The 23,541-nt window shown below is 48.2% G+C and overlaps 6 non-coding genes across 6 annotated transcripts; all 6 read right to left on the bottom strand.

Annotated features, from left to right (window-relative positions):
* Nucleotides 1-272: 272 nt before the first annotated feature.
* TRNAE-UUC (transfer RNA glutamic acid (anticodon UUC)) lies at nucleotides 273-344 on the bottom strand. Its single transcript has one exon. It is a non-coding gene; the product is annotated as a tRNA-Glu (tRNA).
* Nucleotides 345-5,814: 5,470 nt separating this feature from the next.
* Nucleotides 5,815-5,886, bottom strand: TRNAE-UUC (transfer RNA glutamic acid (anticodon UUC)). Its single transcript has one exon. It is a non-coding gene; the product is annotated as a tRNA-Glu (tRNA).
* A 10,776-nt stretch (nucleotides 5,887-16,662) lies between these two features.
* TRNAA-UGC (transfer RNA alanine (anticodon UGC)) lies at nucleotides 16,663-16,734 on the bottom strand. Its single transcript has one exon. It is a non-coding gene; the product is annotated as a tRNA-Ala (tRNA).
* Nucleotides 16,735-16,993: 259 nt separating this feature from the next.
* Nucleotides 16,994-17,065, bottom strand: TRNAA-UGC (transfer RNA alanine (anticodon UGC)). The gene has a single exon. It is a non-coding gene; the product is annotated as a tRNA-Ala (tRNA).
* Nucleotides 17,066-21,070: 4,005 nt separating this feature from the next.
* On the bottom strand, nucleotides 21,071-21,142 carry TRNAA-UGC (transfer RNA alanine (anticodon UGC)). Its single transcript has one exon. It is a non-coding gene; the product is annotated as a tRNA-Ala (tRNA).
* A 264-nt stretch (nucleotides 21,143-21,406) lies between these two features.
* Nucleotides 21,407-21,478, bottom strand: TRNAA-UGC (transfer RNA alanine (anticodon UGC)). The gene has a single exon. It is a non-coding gene; the product is annotated as a tRNA-Ala (tRNA).
* Nucleotides 21,479-23,541: the final 2,063 nt, after the last annotated feature.

Below are 23,541 nucleotides of genomic sequence, written 5' to 3'. Positions count from 1 at the left end.
CTTCTTCCCCCGAATTACGTTTAAACGGGAATATTACGCACTTCATGTAGTATTGCAATAGAATCGTATGAAAAATTGCGCAGTTTTGATCCAATCACGTGCGTTAGGCTTGAAGCGCTAAGGCCTACACTTACTACTATGTGGCGGCGGAGGAAATCAGTGCTCGGGAGGCGATTCCTCCAGTGCGCATTGCGTGCTATTATGTGCGCAGTGCCAAATAATTAGTTCATCGTTTTCACTATTGTATAAAAAAAAAATTTACGCAGCCAACGTGGAGGTACCGGCGATCGAACCCGGGGCTTCTCGCATGAACAGCGAGCGCTCTACCTCTGAGCTATACCCCCCCCCCCCCCTTTTTTTTTTTTTCTTTATTGCCAGTCCTCGACATATCACAACACAAATTCCTAAATGATACAAACAAAGACCAAAGAAGCAAAAAGGGATGAATACACAAACGGAACAAAGACCAGTAATATTTACATTCGCTGCCGTCCGCTACTGTGGCACGACGTTGTCGGATTAAAATTCTTTTAGTGCTGTAAGGGGTTCAATCCTCGACAGCCACTCAGGAACAGGCTGTTGCAACTTGATCACTTCCACATACCGTTGCATGGATTCACAAAAGTACAGACGCGCCGGTCGGGCATCCGGGTCACAATGGTAACCCGCCATTCTTGCGCGCCATAAACAGTGGAGGCCCGTAAGCATGATCAGGTCGTACGGGAAACCTTCGTCGTCATATACTGGCAGAAACCTGATTCCGTGGGGATCTATAGGTAGCTCCTTTTTCAGAGTCCTTTGTAACACGTCCCAGAAAAAGACCCCTTCCCAACAGTGGATGAAGACGTGATCTATGCTTTCTGTTTCTGTATCTATGCTATGTTTTTTTTACATATAAGGCAGTGGGTTCCCCATGGCATGTAGAACCCACGTTGTTCAAGGAAGATTTTAACAGGTAGAGTACCGGTGTGTAATTTAAAAAAGAACGATTTAGTGGCTGGTTGAACTGGCATCTTCTTCACCCTTTTCAATACATCTAGGCCTGGGCCTCCACTGTACGGGGCTCTGTACATAGGTACCAGCAAAACAGTGTCACATAAATCACGATATAACTTTTTCCGTTTTACACTCCACAAATATGCACTTGAAAAACGAACACGCAAAAAAGAAACACTGTGAACTATTTCCCGAAAGAAACCACCGACTGGTCCTGGCATTATTTCCGTACCTACAACGAATTCGGGAAGTGATCTTGACAGCCTCATTTGGATCACCGTGCGCAGAAATGGGTCGTTTGTATCTCGAAAGAAAAAGAATCTATTCACCAGTTGACGCAAGAAGAGGTGCGCCAACCCCAGACCACCATCCTTCACACGTCGGAAGAGATTATCTCGGCTGCATCGCTCCCAGCTCGATGCCCACACGAATACAGCGAACACGCGGTGCAGTTTCTGCACATTAATACGAGAGCACTGTAGGACCTGCATTACGTACCAGATCTTTGACACGAGAAACATGTTGCACGCTGTAGCTCTCGCGAACATTGACAAGTGACAGGCGTTCCATCGGTCGGCTTTTTCTTTTAGTTCTTTTGTCCGCTCCTTCCAGTACTCGCTACTGTCCTTGTAGGCATCAAGGGGAGCTCCAAGGTACTTAACTGGCGTCGTGACCCAGTTTACGTTCGAAAAGTGGTCTGGTGTAGACGCCCATCTTCCATGCCAAAACCCCAAACATTTCTGCCAGTTAACGTAGCTGTTAGTGACGTTACCAAACTTTTTGACGATATTAACAGTATTCAATACACTTTGTTTGTCTTTACAGCACACAGCCACATCGTCAGCGTATGCCAGTAGCTTCACTTCTGCTGATTGAAGACTAAACCCCTTAATACATTCATTTTCGATGATGGCCAGACATAGCGTTTCTATGTAGTCACAAAACAGGAGTGGACTGAGTGGACAACCCTGGCGAACGGAGCGCTTCACGTTAATGGGGGCCCCCAACATCTGATTAATTATAAGTCTGGTATAGCAGCTCCGGTACGCTATGGTCACCCCTTCAGAGATTATGTTTCCGAAATTAACGTGTTCAAGGATGGTAAGCAATATGTCGTGAGAAACACAATCAAACGCCTTCTCCAAGTCTAGCTGGAGGATGGCTACTGCATCGCACATGGCGTCACAACACTCCAGCACACACTTCATTTTATGGATGTTAGTGAAAATGGTTCTTCCACGAATACCACATGTCTGGTGTGGGCCGACTACTTCCTGAATAACTGACTGGACCCGTCGTGCCAACACCTTCATCAATATTTTGTAGTCGCAGTTAGTAAGCGCTATGGGTCTGTAGGAGGAAAGTTGCTTGAGCTTTTCGGTGTCTTCTGTTTTCGGTATTAGCACTGTATGGGACTGGCCAAAGGATGGTGGAAGTATTTTCAGTTCATATGCTTCATTGAAAACTGCTGTTAAGATAGGAGCTAGGTGGCTTTTGAACGATTTGTACCAAGCGGCACAAAGACCGTCTGGACCTGGCGACTTCCCAGGATTCAGGTCTTCGATGGCTTTCATCACTTCATGTTCTGTTAATGGTCGTTCCAAGGTTTCTTTAACCTCACTCGACAGCTGTGGGATTCGTTGCAAAAATAATTTCTTGAAATCGTGCATGTTGACAGGCCTGAATGCAAAACGTTCTTTGTAATGCTCAAAGAAAGCACGCCCTATATTATTGTTATCCGTTAATACCACCCCTTCATATTCGATAGCCTCAATCTGCTTACGTCTCGAGTGCTTTTTTTCTAGCCCCAGTGCTCTTTTCGTTGGCGTTTCCCCGCATGATAGCCTTTCTGCTCTGGCGCGCACTAGCGCACCTCGGAAGCGATCTTCGTCGAATACCTCGAGCTTCTTCTTAACGGCGCGCATATCTTGTTGATAGGCGCCAGGTTGCATGCATTCAAGCTTCGCAAATTTTTCTAGCAATGTTGTTAAATCCTTTTCTCTGGCCTTTTGTTCATATCGCAGTACGCTACTTCTTTCGATTGCCTTCAATTTAATGCTTTGCTTCAACAACTCCCATTCCTCACCAAATTTCGTAGAACTGTCTGTTCCAAAAGAATTCAGAGCAGCCACTACATTTTCGTTAAAAGTTTCATCCCGTAACAGCTCTGCATTCAATTTCCACAGTTCCCAGACGAACTTGTTTCGTTCTTTCTTCCTGCCCACCGTGCATTTTACCAGGCAGTGGTCAGAATATGATACGGCCGTAACTGTGTAGCACTGGCATTTTTCAACTAAATCATATGAAAGATAGATACGGTCTAAGCGTGCGTGACTTGTGCCCTGAAAGTGAGTAGCTTACGTCCCCGTGACCGCGAAAACATTCTGCGATATCTTCTAATTCGAATTAGTGTGCAATCTGCGCCAGGATATCACTACTTTTGTCACAAACCACGCGTCGCGTAGACCTATCCTCAGCTTTCAATACGCAGTTGAAGTCGCCTACACAGGCTATCATTTTTTGCACATGTAAATGATGCTTTAAACTCAAAAAGAAATTTGCCCTCTCTTGCACAGTATTAGGCGCATAAATGCAAAACACGCGCCATTGGACATTACAATAGCTGAAGTCACAAAAGACAAGTCGACCAGAAGTACAGGAGAAGTAACCATCTATAACAAGACCAGGGAGCTTTCTCACGAACAGCACACACCCTGCCGAAGTCCCTAAGGCGTGGCTCACTACCGTATAGTAGTTATACGTGAACCTTTGCACCATGCTCCCGGTCTCCTCCTCGCCGTCTACCTTGGTTTCTTGCACGGCTAAAACGTCGAGGTCGTGGTCCACTAGTAGTCTGTAAACCTGACTCTGTTTCCTTTTGGCAGCCAGACCTCGAACGTTTAAGGCTAAACCCCATTAGCGTGATTTTGTGCGCGACAGCGACGAGCGACGGGTTCGCGCTACGGATCGGGCCGTCGCTTGAACAGATCGCTCGGTCTTGTCGCGCGATCGCTCGGTTTTGCAAATCTAGAATTCGTCGCTAGGGAGACGTCGCTCGAAGTCATCGCTCGCATGGGGTGCAACTTGTAGGCGACGAGCGAACGCGACAGCCGTCTCCATCGCGTCGCTTGTCGCTGTCGCGTGCAAGATCGCTTGCATGGGGTTTATACTTTAGCGTGCCGAGGCTAAGCGACGGGTTGGTAGCCATTCTTGGTGAAAACCGGAGGGGAGAAGGCCCGGAGCATGGTGCTCACCTTAACGTCTAGCTGACCGCTAGACGCCTCCGTGGCCATCCGGTGGCCGTCGCCCGGGTTCCTCTTTGGTCGGCTTCGGGGTAAGCCTACGGTCAGTCTCCAGGTTCGGCTTAGGCTTGAGGGTGGAGCGCCTTCCAGGTAGCGTCTTAGCGGGTGGTGCCTCGGAGTCACCGCCGGCCTTTCCGTCGACTTTCTCCTCGTGCTGCAGGGATCTCTTGACCGGTGCCGAGACGAATTCGACGCGGGCGCTAGCAGGAGTCGCGTTGTCGTCCGCCTCTGCCTGCGTTGCATCCGTAGCTTGCTGGTGGCTCTCATTTTCTTGCGGGGCCGTCTTCACGCTCTCGACTGTAGCTGCTGGTTCTTTGGGGGGGGGATATTCCTTCCTCCTTCGGCTTGCTTGGTCGTCGCGCCGGTTTCTGCCGCCACTTTGCCGTTTCCAGCTCCCGTGGCCGCTTCCTCCACCTCGCTCACGTCCATTACATGGTCTAACGTCGACGGCTCGCTCTCCGCCGAACCCGCGGCTACCGCGTATGAACGCACACAGTCCGCGTCGTTGTGTCCAAAAAGCCTGCACCGCGAGCAACGGGGAACCTTGCATTCACGACGAACGTGGCCAGAGCCCCGGCAGCGCAGGCACGGCATGGGACGTCCTGGGGCAACCACCAGCGCAAGCTCGCCGGCGACGCGGATCTGGTGGGGCAGGTCGTCGACTTTCATTCCTGCCTTCAGCTGCAGCAGCACTGCTCGGGTCGTCGAGCCCTTGTCGGAAACGCCATCCACTCGCCAGCGCTCCCGGGTCACTTCCGTCACTTTGCCGAAGGAGGCCAGCGTGGTCTTGACGTCTTCGTCGTCCACCCCATGCAGAAGCCAGTGGATACGAAGCTTCACCTGTTGTTCCTTGGGGTCGATGACCAGGCAGCGACGCCCCTTCACCTGCAGCTCCTTCAGGGCCGCCAGCTTTTCGGCAGCCTCGGCTGTCTTCATCGTCACCGCCCATGCATGGTTGATTTGGTATGCTCCAAGGGCGACGACGCCAGAGAGCATACCAACAGCTTGAAGCGCGTCTCGAAAATCTTCTACACGAAACTGGCGAACACGAGCGTCGCCATGCAAAAAAACTGTGTTTAAAACAATACGTCCTGTAGGTAGCCAAGGCAAAATTATCTGGTAATCCTTATCTTCTTCCGTCGAAAGCCTGTTGCCGCGGCTAACAGCCGCATATGCCGCTCCATTGGAGCCCATGATCCCGCGATCCGTTCAGCTCGGGAGCCGGAAGCAGAATGGCTGAGCTATGCCCCCGAATTGCGCATAAACGGGAATATTACGGACTTCATGTAGTATTTTAATAGAATCATATGAATAAATTGAGCAGTTTTGATCCAATCACGTGCGTTATGGCTTGAAGCGCTAAGGCCTACACTTACTACTATGCGGCGGCGGAGGAAGTCAGTGCTCGGAAGGCGATTCCTTCAGTGCGCATTGCTGCTATTATGTGCGCAGTGCCAAATAATTAGTTCATCGTTTTCACTATTGTATAAAAAAAATAAAAATTACGCAGCCAACGTGGAGGTACCGGCGATCGAACCCGGGGCTTCTCGCATGAAAAGCGAGCGCTCTACCTCTGAGCTATACCCCCCTTTTTTTTTCTTTATTACCGGTTTTGCAACGACAATACACCTACAACACATGAAAAGTCAAGACGGGGTTACAATACAATTTGTCAACACATTGAGCGAAAAGCCATCAGTCGTCTTCTGACTGACGTTGTCACTTAAAATTCCTTGAGTGTGACTAAGGTTTCTACCCTGGCTACCCAGGGAGAAAGACATTCTTTTGTTTTTTCCACTTCTACTAACCGAGCAATGCTCTCTAAAGTACAGCCTTGCTGGTCTTGCATCCGGTTCACAGTAGAAGCCAGTCATTCTTGAGCGCCATATACTGTGCAGGCCTGTCAGCATGATTAGATCGAAAGGTACACCTTCTTCGTTGTCGATCGCAAGGTACCTAATTCCATGCGTGTCTAGTGGGAATTCTTTTTTGATTGTCCTCTGCAACACATCCCAGAAGAACACCGCTTCCCAACAGTGAAGGAAAGCGTGGTCGATCGTTTCCGGCTTTTTGCAAATAATGCAGTGAGACCCCCATGGCATATAAAACCCACGCTCCTCTAAGAAGGTTCTTACAGGGAGAGTTGCGGTATGCAGTTTGAAAAAGAAAGTTTTTGCACTTGGTGCTACTTGCATTCTTTTAACCCGTTTGAGTACGTTCTGACCCAGGCCTGCACTGTATATCACCCTGTACAACGGGATTGGCAACACTATATCACATAAGTCTTTATACAGTTTCCTCCGTTTAATAGAGTATAAATAATCATTAGAAAAACGCACACTCAAAAATCGCACACTCGCTACTACTTCCGGAAAATAACCTTGTGCCGTCCCCGTCAGGACTTGCGCGCTAATAACATATTCAGGTAGCAGTCGCCCTAATCTGGCCTCGCACACAGTTTGCAAAAATGGGTCGCTGACGTCGCGAAAAAAGAAAAATCTATTAACTAATTGTTTGACAAAAAGGTGTGCCAGTCCAAGTCCCCCACACTTCACACTCCTGAACAAATTTGTGCGACTGCGCCTTTCCCACGTCGATCCCCACACAAAGGTCGCAAAAACCCTATGAAGTTTCTGCACATTTACCCTAGAACAGTGCATCACTTGTATCACATACCATAGCTTAGCCACGAAAAACATGTTACACATGGTTGCCCTCGCAAACATAGAGAGATAATTCGCCCTCCAAGCATTCGCCTTTTCGCGTAAGAGTTCTGCTTGTTGCTGCCAGTAGTCATTATTATTTTTGTAGAACTCAAGTGGCACACCAAGGTACTTCACAGGCGTTTTCTGCCATACAACATTGGCAAAAACGCCCGGGGTGAACGGCCACGCGCCGTGCCAAAATCCCAGACACTTTCCCCAGTTTACTCGGCTTCCTGTAACGTCGCTGAAAAATTTAACACTTCGAATGGTTTCTTCAATGCCTTCGTAGTCAATACAACATACCGCCACATCATCGGCATATGCGAGCAGTTTTACCTCTGAAGATTGTAAACGAAAACCACGGATAGAATTATTTTCAATTATTGACAAACATAATGTTTCAATATATATACAAAACAAAAGTGGACTGATGGGACAGCCTTGACGCACGGAACGCTGCACATTAATGGGGGCCCCCAATTCTTTGTTAATAATTAGTCTGGTAGAGCAGTTCCGATACGCCAGAGCTACACCATCCGTGATGACGGATCCGACATTAATGTGTTCCAACACTGCAAACAAAATAGCATGCGCTACGCAATCAAATGCCTTCTCCAGATCCAATTGAAGTATGACCACACACGCTTCAAGGGAGTCACAACATTCAAGAACTGAGCGCATCTTGTGAACATTCGTCGCAATAGTGCGACCCTTAATTCCACACGTTTGGTGTGGGCCGACTATGTCTTTAACAACCGACTGAAGTCTAGCTGCTAAGACTTTCATTAGTATCTTATAGTCTACATTTGTGAGTGCTATTGGTCTGTATGATGTTACACTTTTCAACTTATCTACATCCTCTGTCTTCGGAATCAACACCGTGTGTGATTGACCGAAAGATGGCGGTAATGCCTTACCATCGTACGCTTCGTTAAAAATTGCTACAAGTACTGCTGACAATTCCTTTTTAAACCGCTTGTACCACGGACCGCAAAGCCCATCAGGGCCCGGTGACTTGCCAGGATTCAAACTGTCAATTGCGCGTTCCACTTCAAAAACAGTTATCGGCGTTTCTAATGCAACTTTTCTTTCTTCAGTCAGTTGAGGCATTCTTTTCAAGAAGTTCGTCTTAAACCGTTCTAGGTCCACCTGCCTAAATGCGAACAGATTTTCGTAGTGTTCAAAAAACGCACGTGCGATACTATCATTATCTGTAACTTCGTTACCACCCACCTCGATCACGTCAATATGATTACGTCGAGCGTGCGATTTTTCCAGTCCGAGCGCCCTTTTTGTGGGCGCCTCCCCTATCGCAAAGGATTCGGCTCGAGCACGAACTATCGCTCCGCGATAGCGTTCCTCATCATGCAGTTCAAGTTTCTGTTTAATATTCCGTATGTCGCTTTTGTATGCTCCCGGTTCTTGGCACTCCAGTTCTATCAGCTTTTCCAAGATTATTCGCAGTTCCTTCTCTTCCTTTTTTGTTTCATGCATTATTGCGACGGAACGATCGATGGCTTTCATTTTAATGCACTGTTTAAATACTTCCAATCGATCTTTTAATTGACCCTCGCCGCTTATTAGAATTTTTTTGATGCAGTCCGATACATATTCTCCGAAACTTTCGTCGGTAGTAAAGTTTGAATTCATTTCCCACAGCTCCCAAGAGAAGCTGCCGCCTTTTTTCTTCCTTCCTAAGTCACATTTAACCAGACAACGATCAGTGAAGGAAATAGGATATACATCTTAACTATTACACATTGGTATTGCTTGAAGCGACAAGTAAATACGATCTAAGCGCGCATGGCTGTTTCCTTGAAAGTGCGTGAAACGCACATCTCGCGTCCCTATCATACATTCCGCCACGTCCGCTAATTCGCATTCAGTAATTATCTCGTTCAAGACATCCCTACTTTTATCGCACCTTAAACCTCTATTAGACCGGTCTCGGGCATTGAGAACACTTTGAGAACACAATTAAAATCACCTAACAGCACCATCTGCTTTTCAGAAGATATACACTCTTTTAACATGAAAAAAAACAAAGCCCGTTCCTCCAACGCATTTGGTGCATAAATACATACCACCCGCCATTCAATTCCATGCAAAGCAAAATCACAGAAAACTAATCTACCAGTTGGACATGAATAAAAACCTTGCACCGTTATACCGGGTAATTTTCTAACAAACAGCACGCAGCCCGCTGACGTCCCTAAGGCGTGGCTCACTACCGCGTAGTACCGTGGCGTAAACCGCTGCACCATGCTGCGGGTCTCTTCATCACCATCTACTTTTGTCTCTTGCACGGCTAACACGTCAACGTCATAGTCCACCAGCAGCCTACACATTTGGCTCTGCTTTCGCTTGGCGGCCAGACCTCGAACGTTTAGCGTGGCCAATCTAAGCGACGGGTTGGGAGCCATGATTATAGGTCTAGTGAAAAGTTTTGGCCCGGAGCATGGTGTTTACCTTTAGCGCCTAGCACACAGCTAGACGCCCCCGGAGCCGCCCGGTGGACCGGTACCACTGGAGAGCGGTGGCGGCTTCTTCTCGGACTTCTTGTCTGCGTTAGCGGTGTTCGGTCGTGGCTCGTAGCTGCTGCGCCTGCCCGTTGGCGTCTTCGAAGGCGGCCCGTCTTCCCCACTTCCTTGGTTCGCTGCGCTGCTGTCTGCAGCCTTCTCAAGAGGCCGTTTGACCGAGGCTCCGACATTGCTGCTCATAGGGTCGTTCTGCGCCGACTGGTCCTCAGCTGTCTTCATTTGGTCGCTAGCTTCCGTTAGGCTGCTCTTGCTTTCTTCCTTGGTCTCATCTGCTGGCTTTTTTTGCCACACCTTCCGTAGAGTTTTCCTTGTCCGGTGGTGTCCCCGCGCTCGCATCAGGTGCAAGCACACCGCCTACAGCACATGGGGTTGCCTGGTCTCCTGCCCCTTTCGCCGCGTCTTCGGCCTCGGCCGCGTCCATTACCAACCTTGCTGTGTCATTGCCTTCGGCTGGCCCAGTCATAGAGGCGTATGTACGTACGCACTGGTCCTCGGCGTGTCCAAACCGACGGCATTGCGAGCACCGGGGAACCTTGCAGTCTCGTCGTACATGACCAGTGCCTTGACAGCGCAAGCACTGCATTGGCCTGCCAGGAATGACGACTAGGGCCAGCTCACCGGCGACCCTAATTTGGTGCGGGAGATCTTCCACCTTCACGCCGCTGTTGAGCTTGAGCAAGACGGACCGGGTAGTCGTCCCCTTGCCGTTGATACCCTGAACGCGCCATCGCTCTCGGGTGACTTGTACGGCTTTACCGAAAGCCGCCAATGCCGTTCTTACATCTTCATCGGCCACACCATGTATTAACCAATGAAGACGCAGCCGCACCTGCTGATCCTGAGGGTCGACCACGATGCAGCGCCGCCCCTTTACCTTCAGCTCGTTGACTTCCAGCATCCTTTTCGTGGCGTCCGCGGTGTTCATAGTCATGGCCCAGACGTGGTTAATCTGGTAGGCCCCGAGGGCAAGCACTTCCGGCAGCAATCCTGTTGGGCCAAGAGCGTCCCGGAAATCTTCTACTTTGTAGGGTCTAGCCCGCACATCGCCGTGCAAAAACACGGTGTTTAGCACGACGCGCCCCTTTGGCAGTGGAGGCAAAATAATCTGATAGCCTGCGTCGTCATCGCTGTTCCACCTGTTTCCGCGGCCAACAAAGGCCGCTGTCGCCGCTCCACTGGAGCTCATGATTCGCAGTCCGTCACGCTCGGTGGCCGGAAGTAGAATGTCTGAGCTATACCCCCGAATTGCGCATAAACGGGAATATTACGCACTTCATGTAGTATTGTAATAGAATCGTATGAAAAATTGAGCAGTTTTGATCCAATCACGTGCGTTATGGCTTGAAGCGCTAAGGCCTACACTTACTACTATGTGGCGGCGGAGGAAGTCAGTGCTCGGAAGGCGATTCCTCCAGTGCGCATTGAGTGCTATTATGTGCGCAGTGCGAAAGAATTAGTTCATCGTTTTCACTTTTGTATAAAAAAATAAATATTACGCAGCCAACGTGCAGGTACCGGGGATCGAACCCGGCGCTTCTCGCATGCAAAGCGAGCGCTCTACCTCTGAGCTTTACCCCCTTTTTTTTTTTTTTCTTTATTGCCAATCCTCGACATGTCACCACAACACACATTCCTTAAATGATATAAACAAAGACCAAAGAAGCAAAAACGAATGAATACACAAACGGAACAAAGAACAGTAATATTTACATTCGTTGCCGTCCGCTACTGTGGCACGACGTTGTCGGATTAAAATTCCTTTAGTGCTGTAAGGGGTTCAACCCTCGACAGCCACTCAGGAACAGGCTGTTGCAACTTCTGCACTTCCACATACCGTTGCATGCATTCCCGGAAGTATACACGCGCTGGTCGGGCATCCGGGTCACAATGGTAGCCCGCCATTCTTGCGCGCCATAAACAGTGGAGGCCCGTAAGCATGATGACGTCGTACGGGAAACCTTCGTCGTCATATACTGGCAGAAACCTGATTCCGTGGGGATCTATAGGTAGCTCTTTTTTTAGAGTCCTTTGTAACACGTCCCAGAAAAAGACCCCTTCCCAACAGTGGATGAAGACATGATCTATGCTTTCTGCTTTTTTACATATAAGGCAGTGGGTTCCCCATGGCATGTAGAACCCACGTTGTTCAAGAAAGATTTTAACAGGTAGAGTACCGGTGTGTAATTTAAAGAAGAACGATTTAGTGGCTGGTTGAACTGGCATCTTCTTCACCCTTTTCAATACATCTAGGCCTGGGCCTCCACTGTACAGGGCTCTGTACATGGGTACCAGCAATACACTGTCACATAAATCACGATATAACGTTTTCCGTTTTACACTCCACAAATATGCACTAGAAAAACGAACACGCAAAAAGGAAACACTCTGAATTATTTCCCTAAAGAAACCACGAACTGGTCCTGGCATTATTTCGGTGCCTACAACGAATTCGGGAAGTGATCTTGACAACCTCATTTGGATAGCGGTGCGTAGAAATGGGTCATTTGTGTCTCGAAAAAAGAAGAACCTGTTTACTAGTTGACGCAAGAAGAGGTGCGCCAACCCCAGACCACCATCCTTCACGCGCCGAAAGAGATTATCTCGGCTACATCGCTCCCAGCTCGATGCCCACACGAAAACAGCGAACACGCGGTGCAGTTTCTGCACATTAATCCGAGAGCACTGTAGGACCTGCATTACGTACCAGATCTTTGTTACGAGAAACATGTTGCACGCTGTTGCTTTCGCGAACATTGACAGGTGACCGGCGTTCCATCGGTCGGCTTTTTCTTTTATTTCTTTTGTCCGCTCCTTCCAGTACTCGCTACTGTCCTTGTAGGCATCAAGGGGTGCGCCAAGGTACTTAACTGGCGTCGTGACCCAGGTGACGTTCGAAAAGTGGTCTGGGGTGGACGCCCATCCCCCGTGCCAAAACCCCAAACATTTCTGCCAGTTCACGAAGCTATTAGTGGCATTACCAAACAGTCTGACGATACTCACAGCGTTCAATACACTTTGCGTATCTTTACAACATACGGCCACATCGTCAGCATATGCCAATAACTTCACCTCTGCTGCTTGGAGGCAAAATCCCTTAATGTATTCATTTTCAATGATGGCCTGACATAGCGTTTCTATGTAAACACAAAACAGGAGTGGGCTGAGTGGACAACCCTGGCGAACGGAGCGCTTCACGTTAATGGGGGCCCCCAGCCTTTGATTAATTATAAGTCTCGTATAGCAACTCCGGTACGCCATGGTCACCCCCTCAGTGATTATGTGGCCAAAATTAACATGTTCAAGGATGGTGAGCAATATCTCGTGAGAAACGCAATCAAACGCTTTCTCCAAGTCAAGCTGGAGGATCGCTACTGCATCACACATGGCATCACAACACTCCAGCACACACTTCAACTTGTGAATGTTAGTGAAGATTGTTCTTCCGCGAATGCCACACGTTTGGTGTGGGCCGACTACTTCCTTAATGACTGACTGCATACGCCGTGCCAGCACCTTCATCAGTATTTTGTAGTCACAGTTAGTAAGCGCTATGGGTCTATAGGAGGAAAGTTGCTTGAGCTTCTCGGTCTCTTCTGTTTTAGGTATTAGTACTGTATGGGACTGGCCGAAAGATGGTGGAAATATTTTCATTTGGTATGCTTCATTGAAAATTGCGGTCAAGATAGGAGCTAGGTGGCTTTTGAACGATTTGTACCAAGCGGCACAAAGACCGTCTGGACCTGGTGACTTGCCAGGGTTCAGGTCTTCGATGGCCTTTATCACTTCCTGTTCAGTTATTTGTCCTTCCAACTTTTCTTTAACGTCACTCGACAGCTGTGGCATTCGCTGCAAAAATAAGTCCTTGAAACTTTGCATGTTGACGGGCCTGAATGCGAAAAGCTTTTGGAAATGTTCAAAGAAGGCACGCCCTATATTCTTCGTATCAGTTACTACCAGCCCGTTATATTCGATGGCCTCAATCTGTTTGCGTCTGGAGTGCTTTTTTTCTAATCCCAGTGCTCTTTTCGAAGGCATTTCCCCGCATGCTAGTCTTTCTGCTCTCGCGCGCACGAGCGCACCTCGATAACGCTCTTCATCGAAAACCTCGAGCTTTTTCTTAATAGCACGCATATCTTCTTGATAAGCTCCGGGTTGCATGCATTCGAGCGTCACGAATTTTTCCAGTAATGTTTTTAAATCCCTTTCTCTTGCCTTCTCTTCATATCGTAGTACGCTACTTCTTTCAATTGCCTTGATTTTAATAGTTTGTTTCGACAGCTCCCATTCCTCGCCCAATTTCATAGAACTGTCTTTTCCAAAAGAATTCAGAGCATTCACTACCGTCTCGTTAAAAGTATCGTCCCGTAGAAGCTCAGCATTCATTTTCCACAGTTCCCAGACGAATTCGTTTCGTTCTTTTTTGCGGCCCACCCTGCATTTTACCAGGCAGTGGTCAGAAAAGGATACGGCAGTAACTGCATAGCACTGGCATTTTTCTACTAAATGATATGACAGGTAGATACGGTCTAATCGTGCATGACTTGTTCCCTGGAAGTGGGTGTACTTCACTTCTCGGTCAGCCCCGAAACACTGAGCGATATCCTCTAATTCAAATTCATGTATGATCTGCGCCATGATATCGCTGCTTTTGTCGTAAATTACGCGTCGCGTAGACCTGTCTTCGATGTTCAATACACAATTGAAGTCCCCAACACAGGCTATCGTTTTGTGCACAGACAAGTGGTGCCTCAAGTTCAAAAAGAAATTTACCCTTTCTTGCACCGTATTAGGCGCATAAATGCACAGCACGCGCCATTGGACATCGCAATAGCTGAAATCACAAACGACAAGTCGACCGGAAGAGCACGAGAAGTAACCGTCTATAACCAGGCCTGGAAGCTTCCTCACGAACAAGACACACCCCGCCGAAGTCCATAAGGCGTGGCTCACTACCGTATAGTAGTTGTACGTGAACCTTTGCACCATGCTCCCGGTCTCCTCCTCGCCGTCTACCTTGGTTTCTTGCACTGCTAAAACGTCGAGGTCGTGGTCCACTAGCAGTCGATACACCTGACTCTGTTTCCTTTTGGCGGCCAGACCTCGAACGTTTAGCGTGCCGAGGCTAAGCGACGGGTTGGTAGCCATTACTGATTTAAACGGGAGGGGAGAAGGCCCGGAGCATGGTGCTCACCTTAACGTCTAGCTGACCGCTAGACGCCTCCGTGGCCATCCGGTGGCCGTCGTCCGAGTTCGTCTTTGGTCGGCTTCGGGGTGAGCCTACGGTCAGCCTCCAGGTTAGGCTTAGGCTTGAGGGTGGAGCGCCTGCCGGGTAGCGTCTTAGCTGGCGGCGCCTCGGAGTCACCGCTGGCCTTTCCGTCCACTTTCTCCTCCTGCTGCAGGGACCTCTTCACCGGTGCCGAGACGCTTTCGACGCGGGCGCTAGCAGGGGTCGCGTTGTCGTTTTCCGCTGCCTCCGTAGTATCTGTAGCCGGCTGGCGGCTCTCATTTTCTGTCTGGGTCACCCTGACGCTGATTAGTGCGGTTTCTGGCTCGTCGGGAGGAGGGACATTATTCGGTCCTCCTTTAGTCGGCGTCGTCGTCCCGCTCGCTTCTGCCACCGCATTGCCGCTTCCAGCTCCCTTGGCCGCATCCTCGGCCTCGGTCACGTCCATCATGTGGTCTGATGTCAACGGCTCGCTCTCCGCCGACCCCGCGGCTGCTGCGTATGAACGTACACAGTCCGTGTCGTTGTGTCCGAAAAGCCTGCACCGGGAGCAACGGGGAACCTTACATTCTCGACGAACGTGACCAGAGCCCCGGCAGCGCAGGCACTGCATGGGGCGACCTGGGGCTACGACCAGCGCAAGCTCGCCGGCGACGCGGATCTGGTGGGGCAGGTCGTCGACTTTCAGTCCAGCCTTCAGCTGCAGCAGCACAGCTCGGGTCGTCGAGCCCTTGTCGGAAACGCCATCCACCCGCCAGCGCTCCCGGGTTACTTCCGTGACTTTGCCAAAGGAAGCCAGCGCAGTCTTTACGTCTTCATCATCCACACCATGAAGAAGCCAGTGAAGACGAAGCTTCACCTGCTGTTCTTTAGGGTCGATGACCAGGCAGCGACGCCCCTTGACCTGAAGCTCCTTCAGTGCAGCCAGCTTTTGGGCCATCTCGGCTGTCTTCATCGTCACAGCCCATACGTGGTTGATTTGGTACGCTCCAAGGGCGACGACGCCAGAGAGCATACCAAGAGCTTGAAGCGCGTCCCGAAAATCCTCTACGCGAAACGGGCGAACACGAGTGTCGCCGTGCAAAAAAACTGTGTTTAACACGATGCGTCCTGTAGGTAGACGAGGCAAAATAATCTGGTAGTCCTTATCTTCCGATGTCGAAAGCCTGTTGCCGCGGCTAACAGCCGCATAAGCCGCTCCACTGGAGCTCATGATCCAGCGATCCGTTCAGCTCGGGAGCCGGAAGCAGAATGGCTGACCTATACCCCCGAATTACGTTTAAACGGGAATATTACGCACTTCATGTAGTATTGTAATAGAATCGTATCAAAAATTGAGCAGTTTTGATCCAATCGCGTGCGTTATGGCTTGAAGCGCTAAGGCCTACACTAGACAGTTTTAGCAGAGCGTTTGCTTGCGCTCCGCTCCGCACACGTTTCACGCGCACCGGTTGCTGCACAGAATGCATTGATTTCGCTTATCTAACAAGAGCGTCTTCCAGAGATGCCACTGACGTGCTCTCAGCTTGGCGGTGAAACGATTACGAAAGCAACTACACGCTCCCTGACGCACCGCTAAATCAGTTTCCTAGCGGAACGTGGCCGGCGTCCCACGTTCCGCTGCCGCTATGTGTGCTGTGTGCGCGCGCGTCAGTGTTCCCTGTAGCGTTTTGCTGAGCGGCTGCGTGCCAATTGTTGTGATATTCCGGTCTGAGCGGAGCGGACCGTAAACGCTCTGCTAAAACTCTCTACTTACTACTATGTGGCGGCGGAGGAAGTCGGTGCTCGGAAGGCGATTTCTTCAGTGCGCACTGCCTCTATTATGTGCGCAGTGCGAAAGAATTAGTTCATCGTTTTCACTATTGTATAAAAAAATTAAAATTACGCAGCCAACGTGGAGGTACCGGGGATCGAACCCGGGGCTTCTCGCATGCAAAGCGAGCGCTCTACCTCTGAGCTATACCCCCGAATTGCGCATAAACGGGAATATTACGCACTTCATGTAGTATTTTAATAGAATCAGAAAAAATGAGCAGTTTTGATCCAATCACGTGCGTTATGGCTTGAAGCGCTAAGGCCTACTCTTACTACTATGTGGCGGCGGAGGAAGTCGGTGCTCGGAAGGCGATTTCTTAAGTGCGCACTGCTGCTATTATGTGCGCAGTGCGAAATAACTAGTTCATCGTTTTCACTATTGTATAAAAAAATAAAATTACGCAGCCAACGTGGAGGTACCGGGGATCGAACCCGGGGCTTCTCGCATGCAAAGCGAGCGCTCTACCTCTGAGCTATACCCCCGATATTTTTTTCTTTATTGCATGGAAGTAATGGTAGTGTCAAATCAATGCAGTTACATTACATATGAACATACACGCACACAAAACAAATTCACACACAGTATGCAGTCCAATGACAGTTCAAAATTCTGGCAAACAAACACAAGCGTCCAGACGCGAAATCCATTCAGGTACGGGATCATATGTAGCAACCACACTACGGACTTGAGCAGTCTCTTCACGGAAGATAGACCTTGTCGAGCGAGGTGGCTCGGCATGTCTGTCGATCATTCGACTTCTCCATAATGAATGAAGTCCTAATAACATAAACAAATCGTATGGTGTATTACTGGCTGTCTTTTTGAAAGGAAGGAACCGGATACCATAACATGTGAGAGGAAAGTCTTTTTTGAGAGTTCTTTGTAGAATGTCCAAAAAATGAAATGCGTCACGACAAAGTATAAAGCAATGCTCTATTGTCTCGGGTTGATTGCAAAGTCTACAATTTGTATTCCAGGGTACGAACAGTCCTTTTTCCTGAAGCCACGTTTTAACTGGCAGTGTGGAGGTGTGCAGCTTAAAGAAAAACGTTTTCGCTGCAGGCGCAATGCACATTCTACGGACACGGCAAAGAACATCTTGGCCAAATAGAGACAGATACGGCTTTCGGTACAGAGGTTCAGGGAAAAGGTTATCTATAAGTGCTACATTTAGCGACGTGCGATTAACGGTAAACAAATATTCAAGGGTGAATCTGGCTTTTAAGAAGGAAATAGTGTCGACAAGTTCCTTTAGGAAGCCCCATAACGGTAGTTCTTGAGCAAAGTTTGTCGTGACATAAAGAAAAGGGAGGTGTGACGCAAGACGTGCTCGATTAACTGCGAGCAGGAATGGATGACGGACATTTTTAAGGTAAAATAAGCGCATGACCAATTGTCGCACAAACAAATGCACAAGACCCAGGCCTCCCTTTTCAAGCGGGAGAAAAAGGTTGTCCCTTCTCATGGCTTCCCATGATGAATGCCAAATAAAACATGCAAATATTCTATGAAATGCCTGGACATGGACACGTGAGCAGTGTAAGACCTGCAGAACATAAAGAAGCTTCGAAGCGAGAAATGTATTGCATGCCTTAGCTCTCGCAAAAATGGAGAGATCACGTCCCTGCCAGGTTGTCACCTTTCGACGAATAGTTGTTATCGTGGACGTCCAATGAGGTCCACTATTACGGAAGTTATCGAGAGGTACTCCAAGATATCGCAACGGAGACTGATTCCAATGAATATTCGCGAATATAGAGGGAGTGAGTGCCCACACGCCTAGCCAAAAGCCTCTACTTTTTTCAAAATTTACAGTAGCTCCTGCAGTCTCACAGAAACGCAGGGTAGCGTCTATTGCCTTGGCAATGCTTGGCTTATCGACGCAAAAGAAGGCAATGTCATCTGCATAAGCTAGCACTTTAATTTCCTCATCGGCATACCTGTATCCTTTAATGCTCGAGTCGCAAAGCACGCTTAAGCAAAGCGGTTCTAAGTATATGGCGAAGAGTAAAGGCGAGAGAGGACAACCTTGACGAACGGATGACTGTACCTGTATTATATCTGAGAGGGTACGGTTCACAATTAACTTTGTAGTGCAATGTTTATAACAAAGTGTTATACCATTGTATAATACATCCCCTAACTGAAGATGTCGCAGTAGTTGGAACAAAAATTTGTGTTGAACCTTATCAAAAGCTTTGGCGAGGTCAATCTGGAGAAGAGCTACTTGATCCGTACTACCCTCTATGCACTCAAGGACTGAACGTGCGATATGAACATTTGTCTGTATAGAGCGGCCTCGAATTCCGCATGTTTGATGATCACCTACTAATTTAGTAATGACTGTTTGCAATCTATTTGTCTGTACTTTTGCAAATATCTTGTAATCCACGTTACACAACGATATCGGCCTATATCCGTTTACCCTCTTTATTATTTCATCATCAGTGCTCTTTGGTATCAAGGTTGTGTGGCACTGATAGAAAGATGGAGGAAGCTCACCATACTGATAGGCTTCCTCGAAAAGCTGCTCAAGAAAAGGACACAGGAATTCCTGAAATTTTATATAAAATTCCACACTAAGGCCATCAGGGCCAGGCGTCTTGTTTTTCTGAAGCGTTTCGATGGCAAAATTAATTTCTTCTCGAGTGACTGGCCCATCAACGCTGAGGCGATCGTCTTCTTCTAAGTGTGGCATAAGCGAAATAAACTGATCAGCGTTTTCTTCGTATCCATTCTGAGGCTTAATTGCAGTGAAAAGATCTTTATAATGAGCTTCAAATAGGTTTATTATTTGGGACGTTTCTGTGTATATAGACCCACCAGACTCAATTTCCAATATTTGCTTGGAAAGCGCATATCGCTTTTCATCACCGAGAGCCCTTTTTGTGGGCTGCTCTTCTGTGAAGCGAGTTGTGCGTGAACGTACCATTGCTCCTTTGTACACTTCCGTCTCATATTTCTGTATTTGTGCGCGAACTGCATTTATTTCATCACTATACAATCCTGGTTCCTGGCTTTCGAAAGCGTGCAGCTTGTGCAGTAGATCATGAAGGTAATGCTTTTCAGCTTTTTTTCTTTGAGACAGGTCACATGAAATGGCAATCGCCTCATTTTTCACTCTATTTTTGAACATTTCCCATTGAGCAAACAATGGAAGCTCTTGACATTGTGTTATTTCTAGCCATAATTCTTTCACTTTGTTTACAAAACTTTCCTCTCGTAAAAGTTGTGTATTAAGTTTCCACAGTGCCCAGTTTGGAGCAAACTTGCGAAATTTTCGAGGACCCCATGAAACAGCTACTAAACAGTGGTCTGTGAAAAATACAGGCTTCACGGCGTAGTTGTGGATGTGAGACCAGAGATTCGTCGAAACATACACACGATCAAGTCGAGCATGGGAGACGCCTTGAAAGTGCGTGAACCGCACCCAAGAAGGTGTGTAGGCTCCCACGTCTATCAGATTGTGATCTTCCGCTAACTGATGCAGGAAAGTAGCACTTGCATCATAACGATTAGTTAGGAATGAGTGATCTCTGGAATCACAAACACAGTTGAAGTCTCCCAACAGTACCAAATCTCTGTCAGTATCTAGGAGCGGAGCAAGTGAGAGGAAGAAAGCCCACCTGTCATTAACTTTTGAGGGAGCATAAACGCAAATAAACCGCCAATTACGGCCATGAAAAGAGAGGTCACAGCATATAAGGCGGCCTTCCCCATCAACACGTAGCGACAATGAAGAATGATTTAACTGCTTTCTGATTAACAAAAAGCATCCAGCGGAAGCACCACATGCTTGGCTAATACACACCTCGTAATCAGGTTGAAAAGTTTGCAGCGCAAGGTTGAAATCACCAGCAGACGATATCTTTGTCTCTTGCACTGCACCAACATCAACTTCATGCTGCCTAAGCACGTGTAGTAACTGCTGCTGGCGTCTTATATTCCTCAGCCCACGTACGTTGAGTGTCGCTACACATAAGGGGAGGGTGAAGGCGGTAGCCATTTTGCTCACCTAAAGCTTTTGTGTTTCATCGCCCTTGGCCACAGGTAAATCTGTGGTCTTGCTCCCTTTGGACTTCTTTGTGGCACTCTCCTGACTACGCTGATAAAACCGGCGCGGCACATTATTACCAGGAGAGGGAGGTCGCTGAGCAATAGGAGACACTTTCTCGGGCGCCTGTAGTGCACTTGCTGTTGCTTCGTCGTTGAATGGTGCCCCCGAATTACGTTTAAACGGGAATATTACGCACTTCATGTAGTATAGTAATAGAATCGTATCAAAAATTGAGCAGTTTTGATCCAATCACGCGCGTTATGGCTTGAAGCGCTAAGGCCTACACTTACTACTATGTGGCGGCGGAGGAGGTCAGTGCTCGGAAGGCGATTCCTTCAGTGCGCATTGCGTGCTATTATGTGCGCAGTGCGAAAGAATTAGTTCATCGTTTTCACTATTGTATAAAAAAATAAAAATTACGCAGCCAACGTGGAGGTACCGGGGATCGAACCCGGGGCTTCTCGCATGCAAAGCGAGCGCTCTACCTCTTAGCTATACCCCCGAATTACGTTTAAACGGGAATATTACGCACTTCATGTAGTATTGTAATAGAATCGTATCAGAAATTGAGCAGTTTTGATCCAATCACGTGCGGTATGGCTTGAAGCGCTAAGGCCTACACTTACTACTATGTGGCGGCGGAGGAGGTCAGTGCTCGGAAGGCGATTCCTTCAGTGCGCATTGCGTGCTATTATGTGCGCAGTGCGAAAGAATTAGTTCATCGTTTTCACTATTGTATAAAAAAATAAAAATTACGCAGCCAACGTGGAGGTACCGGGGATCGAACCCGGGGCTTCTCGCATGCAAAGCGAGCGCTCTACCTCTGAGCTATACCCCCTTTTTTTTTTTTTTCTTTATTGCCAATCCTCGACATGTCACCACAACACACATTCCTTAAATGATATAAACAAAGACCAAAGAAGCAAAAACGAATGAATACACAAACGGAACAAAGAACAGTAATATTTACATTCGTTGCCGTCCGCTACTGTGGCACGACGTTGTCGGATTAAAATTCCTTTAGTGCTGTAAGGGGTTCAACCCTCGACAGCCACTCAGGAACAGGCTGTTGCAACTTCTGCACTTCCACATACCGTTGCATGCATTCCCGGAAGTATACACGCGCTGGTCGGGCATCCGGGTCACAATGGTAGCCCGCCATTCTTGCGCGCCATAAACAGTGGAGGCCCGTAAGCATGATGACGTCGTACGGGAAACCTTCGTCGTCATATACTGGCAGAAACCTGATTCCGTGGGGATCTATAGGTAGCTCTTTTTTTAGAGTCCTTTGTAACACGTCCCAGAAAAAGACCCCTTCCCAACAGTGGATGAAGACGTGATCTATGCTTTCTGCTTTTTTACATATAAGGCAGTGGGTTCCCCATGGCATGTAGAACCCACGTTGTTCAAGAAAGATTTTAACAGGTAGAGTACCGGTGTGTAATTTAAAGAAGAACGATTTAGTGGCTGGTTGAACTGGCATCTTCTTCACCCTTTTCAATACATCTAGGCCTGGGCCTCCACTGTACAGGGCTCTGTACATGGGTACCAGCAATACACTGTCACATAAATCACGATATAACGTTTTCCGTTTTACACTCCACAAATATGCACTAGAAAAACGAACACGCAAAAAGGAAACACTCTGAATTATTTCCCTAAAGAAACCACGAACTGGTCCTGGCATTATTTCGGTGCCTACAACGAATTCGGGAAGTGATCTTGACAACCTCATTTGGATAGCGGTGCGTAGAAATGGGTCATTTGTGTCTCGAAAAAAGAAGAACCTGTTTACTAGTTGACGCAAGAAGAGGTGCGCCAACCCCAGACCACCATCCTTCACGCGCCGAAAGAGATTATCTCGGCTACATCGCTCCCAGCTCGATGCCCACACGAAAACAGCGAACACGCGGTGCAGTTTCTGCACATTAATCCGAGAGCACTGTAGGACCTGCATTACGTACCAGATCTTTGTTACGAGAAACATGTTGCACGCTGTTGCTTTCGCGAACATTGACAGGTGACCGGCGTTCCATCGGTCGGCTTTTTCTTTTATTTCTTTTGTCCGCTCCTTCCAGTACTCGCTACTGTCCTTGTAGGCATCAAGGGGTGCGCCAAGGTACTTAACTGGCGTCGTGACCCAGGTGACGTTCGAAAAGTGGTCTGGGGTGGACGCCCATCCCCCGTGCCAAAACCCCAAACATTTCTGCCAGTTCACGAAGCTATTAGTGGCATTACCAAACAGTCTGACGATACTCACAGCGTTCAATACACTTTGCGTATCTTTACAACATACGGCCACATCGTCAGCATATGCCAATAACTTCACCTCTGCTGCTTGGAGGCAAAATCCCTTAATGTATTCATTTTCAATGATGGCCTGACATAGCGTTTCTATGTAAACACAAAACAGGAGTGGGCTGAGTGGACAACCCTGGCGAACGGAGCGCTTCACGTTAATGGGGGCCCCCAGCCTTTGATTAATTATAAGTCTCGTATAGCAACTCCGGTACGCCATGGTCACCCCCTCAGTGATTATGTGGCCAAAATTAACATGTTCAAGGATGGTGAGCAATATCTCGTGAGAAACGCAATCAAACGCTTTCTCCAAGTCAAGCTGGAGGATCGCTACTGCATCACACATGGCATCACAACACTCCAGCACACACTTCAACTTGTGAATGTTAGTGAAGATTGTTCTTCCGCGAATGCCACACGTTTGGTGTGGGCCGACTACTTCCTTAATGACTGACTGCATACGCCGTGTCAGCACCTTCATCAGTATTTTGTAGTCACAGTTAGTAAGCGCTATGGGTCTATAGGAGGAAAGTTGCTTGAGCTTCTCGGTCTCTTCTGTTTTAGGTATTAGTACTGTATGGGACTGGCCGAAAGATGGTGGAA

Source organism: Dermacentor andersoni, chromosome 3, assembly GCF_023375885.2.
Source record: "Dermacentor andersoni chromosome 3, qqDerAnde1_hic_scaffold, whole genome shotgun sequence".
Classification (NCBI taxonomy): Eukaryota; Metazoa; Arthropoda; class Arachnida; order Ixodida; family Ixodidae; genus Dermacentor; species Dermacentor andersoni.
Note: the sequence above shows the minus strand (reverse complement) of the source record. Positions and strands in the feature narration are given on the sequence as shown.